We start from the raw sequence: 11,085 nt of genomic DNA, 5'->3' as shown, positions 1-11,085 counted from the left end.
CAGCATGATGTCTAGCTTTAGAGGATCTTTTGGTCTACTTCACTTTGTCAGGCAGGTCCTATTTAAGTAATTTCTTGATTTAGAACAGGTGTGGCAGTAATCAGGCCCTGTGTGTGGATAGGGAAACTGAATTCAGCATCCAAAAGAGGTTATAAACTACAGTTAAAACATAAATTAAGGGGCGTGGGCAATAACTTTCACACAGGAACCTGTAGGTTTGGATTTACTTTTCCCTTAATAATAAAGACCTTCATTTGAAAAGTGCATTTTGTGTTTAATTGTGTTATCTTTGTCTACTATCTTAATTTGTTTTATGATCTGAAACATTTAAGTGTGACAAGCATGCAAAAGAATAAGAAATCGGGAAGGGGGCAAACACTTTTACACACCACTGTATATGAAAATAAGTGAGTATAGGGGTCATAAAATGAAATCGGAATAAACGGTGCAGGGTGTAAAAACCAAACAAGACATAGTAAAGCAACAATGTGTAGATGCACAGTCATATATTGATAAAAATACTAATGATGTTATAAAAATTGTATATCTACAGGTGGTAAAAATGCACATATCAGATGGTTCAGAGGGACAGTGAATTACGATGAGAATGATGTGACGATACATCGCAGTCACTCTCAGAAACTAAAGACACAGTCACAGTCTGCCAAATGCCATAAACGCTTGGAGACACTAAAATAAGTAGAAAGGAGAGTAAATTGCATAAAAATACATAAAAACATATAATGGAAAAAAAATGCATGAAGAGAGGATATGAAGGACAAAACCTTAAAAATACATTAACCCCTTCACCTGCAGGCCATTTCCATTTTTGCGCTTTCATATTTTGCTCACCTACTTCCCAAAGCCATACCTTTTATTTTTCCATCAATATGGCTGTGTGAGGGCTTATTTTTTGCAGGATAAGTTGTACTTTTAAATGACACCATTGGTTTTACCATATCCTGTACTGGAAAACTGGAAAAAAATTCCAAGTGCAGTGAAATTACAAAAAAATGCAATTCGACAGTTGTTTTTTGGGGTGTTTTTTTTACCGTGTTCGCTAAATGCTAAAACTGACCTGCCATTATGATTCTCCAGGTCATCACTAGTTCGTAGATACCAAACATATATAGCATCCTGGCAATGACAACCAGAGGGGTCTCCTGCAGACCCCTTGTCATGCGAACCCATCGACGACCCGCGGTCATGTGACCCAGATGCCGTCCAGAGATTGACAGCAGCATTTAACATGTTAACAATGGGTGGATCGCGATTCCACTCACGGCTGTTAGGGGCACATGACAGCTGTGCAGATCAGCTGTCATGTCCCTGGAAAGGTGCGGGCTCATCGCTGGAGCCCGTGCTGAAGGGAGAAACGTGACATGTACCGTACATGTACAAGTTGGAAAGGGGTTAAAAATATATAGCTAGATGACGAATGTGGTCAGAGGAAGAGGACAAAACTAATTTTTCATTGAGTCCCAGGCGGTATTCCGTATTCAGGGTCCAAATCAATTTGGACTCCCTCTGTGCCAATATTTGGCTGATGTTTCCACCTCTTATATTTGAGATGAATCTATCAATGCCCGTCACATCCAGATGAATCACAGTCATGGTGCAGCTTGAAGTGTCTGGGAATGGTTTGCAGATAAGTTGGATCATCCTCATTACTTGTGCTTCGATCCTGTTTATATGTTCTCGTACCCTACGAGGACACTACTAGTAATCAAGAGGAAGGGAGCGACAGCCGCAGCTCTGACTTTCTCTTGATTATGTATACGTCCAAAGGTGGGACAGTGACGCCAGTGCTGATTGGGCACAGAGCTCATTTGTCAAAACAACTGCACGTGAGCCGCAGGAAAGCGTGTGCTGACACCGCTGGAATGGCACCAACACCGGAGGTGAGTATAAAGATAAAGATAGTAAAAAATAAATAAATATATTTGACATCTCCACAGTTGTAAAAGTACAATCTATCAGAAAATGTATTTATAACCTGGAGAGCAGTGGCTCCAATCTTTCTTACATTGAGAGCCACATTCAGCTCTGAGAGATGGTCGCAATCCACATTCAGACCCCCACATGTCCCCCGAATAGTGATGACGCGCCCCCGGGGCAATGGGGTACTCGGCAGTCGGGCCTATGGATGCTGGTGGGGGATATGTCACAGTGGCGGGCATGGTCCGTGGCCCAGAGCGGTCAACCAAAAAGGGGATTGTAACTTGGATAGAAAATAAAAATAAAGTAAATAGTTTGTGATGCCACCTGTGGTACCTGGTAAGGTCTACCAGCGCTGCTGCAGACCTCCAGGGGGTGATGGGATGGCAGCTGAGGTGTTTCTGCTCCCCACAGGTGGAGCGGGCCCCCGGGGCAGTGTGGAGTTTGGTGGGTGGTGATGCTGGGACTTGTAGTGCAGAGGGAGAGATGGCACAGCTGAAATAATTGACGGAGGCAGTGCAGTGCAGTCATCCGAGTTTTTACTCACAGTTCTTATGTAAGTTCCACAGGTACACTATACAGGTGTCAGCCTCCCACATCGCGCTGCGTTCACCAGACCGGGGGTTCAGCTCTTCCTCAGATGTGTCAGGAGTGCTTGACAGAACCCCGCTTTCTTATGTCCCTTTCTTTGACGGACTTCACGCTGGGTCTTCTCCCTCCTGCACTGCGCTTCCCCACTCACAGTCCCGCTCGGGTGCTCTGAAGTCCATCTGGGCAACCTGGAGGTCCCGGACCTACTTGACCCTCACGGTGACTAGGATGAGGCTGTGGCAACTGCACTATAAAAGTCAGAAGCCTCCGTTTTTTCCAGCCGAGACCTGGAGTAACACAGCTGGTCCAGGGGCCGGTCCCCTTCTTGCGGCCTGATCCCTCTGACACCTGGCAGATTCGGGGCGTACGGGTGCCGTCCTGCACTTGCCGTACCCCCTGGGATCCCTTCTATAGAACGGAGCCTTTCTCCTCTGCTCCCCTCCTGGGCCTCTATCACTAGGCCCCACATGTGGAGCAGAGCTCCTAACGAGACTCTGCTCCCTGACTGACTGTCCTCACTCTCTGAACGAACTGTTCTGCCACCCTAAGATGGCTTCCCTTTATATACCTCCTCTATAAGTGCTCCCCTAAACTGCTTCCTTCACCCACACCCACTACTGGTTCCCCCTACCTTTGGTTCCCCCCACTCCAGCCAGGGACAGGGCTCAGCAGAAAACACATTGCATCTTGCCCTTCCAGCCAGCCTGGAGCAGTGTAGTGTTGAATGTGGGTGTTGGGGTTCCGTGCAGCACTCCCTCCCTACCTGCGAGAAGGAGACACCACACCTCTGGGTGAGGTGCAGTACCTCTGTGGCGACTGAACCCTCAGGGGAGTCACAGTGACATCTGGCTTCCGCTCTCCCTCGCAGTAGTGTCACCCAGAGCTCCCATGACCAGTATAATGACAGCAAAAGCTTTCCCACAGAAATCACACTGGGGCAGTATACCTAGATCCAGGGGTTCCTACCTCACCCACATTCAGTATTGTCGCACCAACCACCCCCACCACACTGTGACATCCAGCATCAAGCATCTCCTCTGACTATAAGTATCCTATCTCCAGCTTACAATACTTAAATTATCTCTAAACCCCAAGATCAATATATGTGCTTCCAGATCTGCTCTTCTCTACTGGGCTAATCACAAAAGTCACCATCTGGAGATCTGCGGTTCATAGCTCTTTGCTAGACCTGGTGCTAATGCCACACATCATGGATCCACAAGCCACATGTGGCTCCAGAGCCGCAGATTGGGGGCACATGCAATAAAGAGAAAAAAAATTAACCTAAAGAATTGTGGCTTTTCAGTTGCAGCAACTCCTTTAAAAAATGCAATAAGCGATCAAAACATAATATCTACCCCGAAATAATATCAATAAATCAAGCCCTCACACAGCTCCATTGACTGAAAATGAAACTTTAACAGCTCTTGGAGAATGGCCACACAATCAAATTTTTTTTTTACTAACTTCCAATTTTTTTTTTCAACAATTAAAAAAATATGAAGTTTGGTTTTGTTGTAATCGTACTGACGAGGAGAATCATACTGCTTGGACATTTTACTGCACAATGAATGCCATAAAACAAAACACAAAACAGAATAGCTGAATTTTCCAGGATATCACAAGGTAAAATGAATGGTGTCATTCAAAAGTACAACTCAACCTGTAAAAAAATGCAACCCGAGATGGCTATATCAGCGTAAAAATAAAAACAAGTTTTGGCTCTTGGAAGAAAATGAGGAAAAACATAATCACAAAAATGAAAAGGATTAAACAGGAAACCCACTGTACTGAACATGGCGCAGGGGAATATAGATTTGTACAGTCATCCTGTATCTTGTACACTCAGATATTGTATTCTCTCTGTTATATCCATTTACTGAGCACATTTCTAGCCTTATGTTATGGTCTCACATTTTCACTTTATACTGGTGGCTCTGGATTATGACATATTCTTATATATTTAAACATATTTTTAATCTCTATCCAGGAAACAGGGATCCACCGCCTTCCATATAAAGATGGACCTCCAGCCACAGGACGATGGATGGAGCGACGTGACCACCATGATGGCGTCTGCATTGCTGGACTGCTTTAAGAATACTGTCAGTGCCAGGCTCTTTCATCCATTAAATTGGCTGTGTAATGTATAAACTTGATTTCGTTATGAAACATCCTAAAATCTGAGCATCTCCTGTTGTACTGTAGCCTCCGCCACTCCACACTATGGAGAGTATCCTGAGGACCGCTGAGGACCGTGTAAGTGACAGTAACAGATAACGCACCGGGACGTATCTATGAATTCAGACGCTCATATTTATCAGATACAAAACATGCATCAGGTTTTTTTTGGGCATTATCACTAATCTGCACAGAACCAAAACCAAACATACAGTGGGGAATATAAGTATTTCATACTCTGCCAATTTTGCAAGTTTTCCCACCTACAAAGAATGGAGATGTCTGTAATTTTAATCGTATGTACAGTTCAACTGTGAGAGAATCTAAAAAAAATCCAGAAAATCACATTGTATAATTTTTAAATAATTAGACTGCATTTTAATGCATGAAGTAAATATTTGATCATCTACCACCCAGCAAGAATTCTGGCTCTCACAGACCTGTTAGGTTTTCCTTAAGAAGCCCTCCCACTCTGCACTCATTACCTATATTAATTGCACCTGTTTAAACTTATTACCTGTGTAAAAGGCACCTGTCTACACACTCAGTCACACTCCAACCTGTCCACCATGATGAAGACCAAAACGCTGTCTAAGGACACCAGGGACAAAATTTTAGACCTGCATCCAAGACTGGGATGGGCTGCAGGACAATAGGTAAGCAGCTTGGTGAGAATGCAACAACAGTTAGCACAATTATTAGAAAATGGAAGAAACACAAGATGACTGTCAATCTTCCTTGGTCTGGTGCTCCATGCAAGATCTTGTCTAGTGGGGTAAGGATGATTCTGAGAAAGGTCAGGAATCAGCCCAGAACTACACGAGAGGACCTGCTCAATGAACTGAAGAGAGCTGGGACCACAGTCGCCAATGACCATCTGGATGATCCAGTAGAGGCATGGGAGAAGGTCATGTGGTCAGATTAGACCAAAATAGAACTTTTTGGTATCAACTCCACTCGTCGTTTTTGGAGGAAGAATGATGAATACAACACTGTCCCAACCATGAACGCATGGTGGGGGAAACATCATAATTTGGGGGTGCTTATCTGCAAAGAGGACAGGACGACAGCACCGTATTGAAGGAAGGATGGATGGGGTCATGTATCGCGATGATTTTGGCCAATAACTTCCTTCCCTCAGTAAGAGCATTGAGTATGGGTTGTGGCAGGATCTTCCAACATGACAATGACCTGAAACACATAGCCAGGGCAACAAAGGAGTGGCTCCGTAAGAAGAATTTCAAAGTCCTGGAGTGGCCTAGGCAGTCTCCACACCTGAATCCAGGGTCGGACTGGGGTGTCTAGGGTCCACAGGGTGGATTGACTCTAGGGGCCCACCCTACAGCTATATGCAAATATCTGTTAGCCATTATCCCAGTTATAGTGGAGCATCGACTGTAAAACACAGGCGGGTCCTGCATATCTACTGTGCGCATATCATAATACAATTACGGCAGTTTCCATTAAAGAGCTTCTTTGGTTAAAAAAAAGTTATAATAATATCACATACAAGGAAGAAATACTGCCACACAATGATTGGACTACATATTCCACCACAAAGTGACCAAATAATACCACATTCAGAAAATAAATACCGCCACACCGTGACCAGAACACATATTACCACCACATAGTGATCGGATAATACTACATACAAGGAAGAAATACCATCACACGATGACCAGACCACATATTACCATCACATAGTGACCAAGTACTACAATACTAATCATGAATAAAAACCACAATACTATCAACTGTTATTGCCATGTGACAATATATGCAGTAGTGTATAGTGCACAGTATAGTATATAGTGTCAGTGTTCAGGTAATACAGGGATCACCAGTTATATTATACACAGGAGCTCTGTATATAGTGTACAGGTAATACAGGGATCACTGGTGACATTATACACATGAGCTCTGTATATAGTGTGTAGTGTACACTATACACTATATACAGAGGCTGACTAGTCAGGGGCAACTAACACCCCATTGACTAGTCAAAGCCCTCATTAGCATAGGAAACGAGGACAATATGAATGCTTTTTCTAAACCTCATTTTAAAAGAAAAACGTTATACAGGGCTGGTTAGGCAGGGAATTTACTCATAAATGAGTGAATGCTACTGATTTGGAGAGGATGGGGGACCTGACAGGTTTCCTTTAAGTCACTCATCCTGGCCCCCTTTACTTAATAATGTGCCCCTTCTCCGCCCCCTAGGCCTCTTGGTCCTGGCTGTGCCCCCTAAGTCCCTTGGCCCTAGCTGTGCCCCCTATAGTAGGGGCACATCCAGGGACCAAGAGGGCACAGCCAGAGACCTAGGGAGCACAACCAGGGACCTAGGGGGGCATAGCCAGGGACCAAGGGACCTAAGGTCCTTATGTTAATTGGCCCTGCCTGTGCCCCCTATGCCCCTTGGCCTGGCCATAGCATTATGCCACATGCACAGTGGCTGAAGTGTAAAACAAAAAAAAGATCCCTCTTACCTGCCTGCGCTTCCGGTGCCACATGGTATCCTCTTCCTAAATCCGGTGTGCTCATGTTAAAATGGCCGCCGACCTAGCAAAGGCTGGCGACTGATGTCAGTGCGTTCATCGCAGGCACCACATGACAGTGACGTCATGTGCTGGTGACAGCACTGTCATGCGCCGCTTACGATGGGCGCACACATGTCAGCAGCAGGCCTCTGCTGGGTTGGCGGTGACAGGGCAATACATTTCAACTGAGTGTGCGTCCCTCTACGTCCTCCTCGAGGACCCGCCAAGTCCCCATGGCCCACTGGAGGATTTTACGGTGTCCCGGTGGTCCAGTCTGACCCTGCCTGAACCTAATAGAAAATCTTTCGAGGGTGCTGAAATTCAATGTTGCCCAGCGACAGCCCCGAAACTTGAAAGATCTGGAGAAGATCTGTATGGAGGAGTGGACCAAAATCCCTGATGCAGTATGCGCAAACTTGGTCAAGAACTTAACGAAACGTCTCACCTCTGTAACTGCAAACAAAAGTTTCTGTACCAAATATTAAGTTCTGTCTTTCTATTGTGTTAAATACTTATTTATTGCAATAAAATGCTAATTAATTAAGTAAAAATCATACAATGTGATTTTCTAGAATTTTTTCAAGACTGTCTCTCACAGGTGAAGTGTACCTACGATAAAAATTACAGACCTCTCCATTCTTTGTAGGTGGGAAAACTTGCAAAATCGGAAATGTATTAAATACTTATTTTCCCCAGTATATATAGAACCAGAACCCCAACCTACCCCCAGAATAAATGGAAGTGCCCCCCACTCCTAACCCAGCATATATTATTCATGTCATCTAAGTGATGTCTGATCTTTCTAGCTCTTCGGGAACCTGCACAGGAAAGAGATTACCCTGGAGGAGGTAAGAGCCTCACATCTTCATTAAAAAGAATTCCTCACAGGAACAGGAAAGCATCAGCTCACACTGAGGCCGGGTTCACAGAAGTGTATGAAAAATCATCCAGTCTCATAGACTTGAGTTGGTCCTTGTGCTGTCTGTATTAGTTTTGCATACGTGCATTTAATATGTTTGTCTGAACAAGCCCCAAGACTAAGTTCATACAAGAGTATACAAAAGAAAATCGACCAATTTTCATCCAGAAAAACAGATGCTTTTTATCTCAATATTCCGTATAGCATCTATCTTTATGCTTCAGTAGTTTTTGGAATTTACCACACTAAATACAGTTTCCTATGTTAAAGGATTGTTGTATCCATAAAAATCTAGAAAGTTTATATTAGCGGCACTGCCAATACACAAGAGGATCTACCTTATGCACACTAAAAAAGTATAGACACAAAAACAACAAGAGAAAGGGGTGTGCACATAAAGGGATCACCACAATATGGTAAATTAAATAACTTTATTATACATAATAATCAACATGCAAAAACAGAGCACTGAAAAACAATTCAAAAGCCCCATGGCGACAAAAAAAGACAGAGAACAACCTGGTATGGTTGTAGTGGTCCCTAACAAGACCAGTATTGTGTTAGTTCAATACCATATATAGGGGAAAACTGTTACATCACTATAATTAAAGTGCAAGAAAATCCATATCAATTCACAAGATGGAATGTGTCGCTAAGTGATACAAGCAGAATATCACAAGTACAATAACCATAAATAATGTATTTGTGCTAAAAGAGAATCTTTTCAACAAGCAATGCCAGTGAAGGCACCATATATGATATAGGAACACAATCTAATATACATAATTAAACAATGCGCAAGTAATAAGAGGCAGCATATACCCAGCACTCCATGAATGTTACCCCTATGAACACAAAGCATGGCCAGGGAGGGAAGAGAGTCCCCACGTGTATCGACAAGAAGTGTCTTCCTCAGGGGAGAATGACCATCATACAAATATCCATAAAAATCTTACCCCATATGGATGATCTGTATGGGATCCATTTCCATAGACTGGAATAGGTGAGTCTCATCCGACATACAGAAGACACTAATGCAAGCTGAGATGTTTTTCAAGTGGAGATTCGGTCCATGAAAAAAACAAATGAAAAAAATTCTCCTATCAACTAATTGAATCACATTGGTCCTCGTGCCATCCGGGTGATGGCAGTTTTTTCACAGACAGCACTCAGACCGAAAATAAAATTGTGTGAACTTGGCCTTATGTTCAGAGGTTGTCCCTGTATTGTCAGAGCGCTCTGCTATTTTTGCGGTCAAAATGACAGAAACGATGCAGATCTGAACAAATCCTTAACCTCAGTAAGAAAAGCAGTAATTTTACAGATCTCACCAAGATTGATGAGGAATTTGGCACAGATATGATAACGTATAAAGTCCAGTGGGGGGGCAGATACATATAAAGGTGACCTGATTTTTAACAGAATCCACATGAGTCAAGCTCTTTTAGATCTGTTACTAGAAAACAGATAAGTTACTAATAATGTTTTTCTCATTGCAACAGATAAGAAACTATGGATTACTGATCACCGAATACCACGTAAGCGATATGAGCAGATAATATCATTAAAGTGTATTCCAACTGTACGGCAGAGATATAAGTACTCAGGGGAAAATGGATAATAACAAATGGTTTACACACCAGTCGTGATCCAATGCTGGAGTAAGATGTACCAAATTCATCCGTCAGCTGCCAATGCGTTAGAGTAAGAAATATACTGGAGGGAAGTTGGAAAATTCTCTTACAGCTAGGCATTGTGCAAAAATTTGTGACCTTTCTACCCCAGTTTTCTGATAAAAAGAGCTTAATGAATTAGCCCCATAATGTCATATGTTACTTATAAGGATCCATTATGAAAATAAAACAGTATACTATGTTGTGTACATTTACTGCAGGATGTATTTGTATAGAATATAATAGGTTAAGTTATTGTATATAATAAAAAAGGTATGCCAAAAATACTTCCCAAAAATGTGCCAAATAGAAAAGAGCGCAGGAAGCTTTCCTGGCTCATATGCTGCAATTGCGATTTAGAAAACATCCTTAGACAGAACAGATGTAAAGCCACTCATTTCTGTTCATCAGGTAAATGTTTTTGTACGACCAAGAAAAAAGAATATATTATCAGAATCACTTTCTTTTTTCTGCACATATTTACTCTGAAACCTCAAACCTTTAAAGGCCTTTATATACATTTAACTAAAATCAGCAGAATCTGCCAATATCGTGCATGTGTTTATGGGGCCCATCCGACCCTCTCTTGACAGATGAGGTTGGAGGAGAGAAGGATCTGGCCTGTTGGATTTCCAGTGACTAATCCTTTTATTCTCTGGAAGATAAGCCGCTGCCACGGAAATTTGGCAGCAGCTCTCTCATAGACAACACAAAACCGCTTGATCAAGGGTTCTAGTGTACTGGGGTCAAGAGGGATATCTATTGACCAAAAGATCATTCGATTGACAGCTATGTGTAATAAACGCTAACTTTCTACTTGCCTCAGAGCAACAAAACAAAATCCATACTGTAATAATATACCTAGAATTTTTGGTTGCAAGCACTTGATTAAAATGACCGTTCCGGCATCCATGGAAATAAAACATCTTCAAATTTAATCTAAAATGTTATTTTGAAATCCATAACAAACCATATAAACTTTCACTAGTGCGTTTCACACAAACAAATTGTTATTTGTCAAAATTCACAGTAACTGAAGTCAAACACTGCAATATATACTAACTACTACCAATCACAAAAAGGAGAAAAAACACACAAAATCACAGGAGAATAAGTGTGAAGACCGTGAGTGGTGTCAGATCTGTTATATTCATGTTTAGTAAGCAGAAATATTGTATATGTGGTCAGTTAATGAGGATGAAATTATTATACTGTAGTTCACCTAGGTCACTCCGCTCTGTGT

Source organism: Phyllobates terribilis, unplaced genomic scaffold (genome assembly GCF_046119375.1).
Source record: "Phyllobates terribilis strain yellow unplaced genomic scaffold, ASM4611937v1 Scaffold_5__5_contigs__length_657084704, whole genome shotgun sequence".
In the NCBI taxonomy this organism is placed as follows: domain Eukaryota; kingdom Metazoa; phylum Chordata; class Amphibia; order Anura; family Dendrobatidae; genus Phyllobates; species Phyllobates terribilis.
Note: the sequence above shows the minus strand (reverse complement) of the source record.